The sequence below is a fragment of the Bison bison genome, unplaced genomic scaffold (genome assembly GCF_000754665.1).
Source record: "Bison bison bison isolate TAMUID 2011002044 unplaced genomic scaffold, Bison_UMD1.0 scf7180017864274, whole genome shotgun sequence".
Lineage (NCBI taxonomy): Eukaryota > Metazoa > Chordata > Mammalia > Artiodactyla > Bovidae > Bison > Bison bison.
In genome coordinates this window covers 4,558,642-4,559,246 of record NW_011494846.1, presented here as the reverse complement: position 1 = coordinate 4,559,246, position 605 = coordinate 4,558,642, and the positions used below count along the sequence as shown (strand labels likewise).

Below are 605 nucleotides of genomic sequence, written 5' to 3'. Positions count from 1 at the left end.
AATTGTACAGCAAAGTGAATCAGTTACATGTGTGTGTGCTAAGTCACTTCAGTTGTACCCAACTCTTTGCGACTCCATGAACTGTAGCCCACCAGTCTCCTCTGTCCATGGGCTTCTCCAGGCAAGAAAACTGGAGTGGGTAGCCATTCCCTTCTCCAGGGGATCTTTCCAACCCAGGGATCAAACCCAGGTCTCTTGCACTGCAGGCAGATTTTTTACTCTCTGAGGCACCAGGGAAGCCAAAACGGAACCATGTGGAGATGCCAAGGATCGAACCTGGGACCTCATGCATGCAAAGCATGCGCTCTAGCACTGAGCTACATCCCCTAGTATATAAACATATATCCACTCTTTCTTAGATTTCCTTCTCATTCAGGTCATCACAGATCACAGATCATTGAGTAGCGTTCCCTGTGCTATACAGTAGTTCTCATTAGTTTCCTGTTTTAGACATAGTAGTGTTTATATGTCAATAAAAGGGTGTATATAACTGCTCTGATAGGCATTAGTGAATAAAGAAACCGTTCCATCGTGTGAGACGTTAACACAGCAAACTGAGAAATGGGGTAAGCAGGGGAGACTCACTCACCTTTCCTTGTCAGGAT

The 605-nt window shown here is 45.3% G+C and overlaps 1 non-coding gene across 1 annotated transcript; it reads right to left on the bottom strand.

Moving 5' to 3' along the window:
• Nucleotides 1-255: 255 nt before the first annotated feature.
• TRNAA-UGC lies at nt 256-327 on the bottom strand. Its single transcript has one exon. It is a non-coding gene; the product is annotated as a tRNA-Ala (tRNA).
• Nucleotides 328-605: the final 278 nt, after the last annotated feature.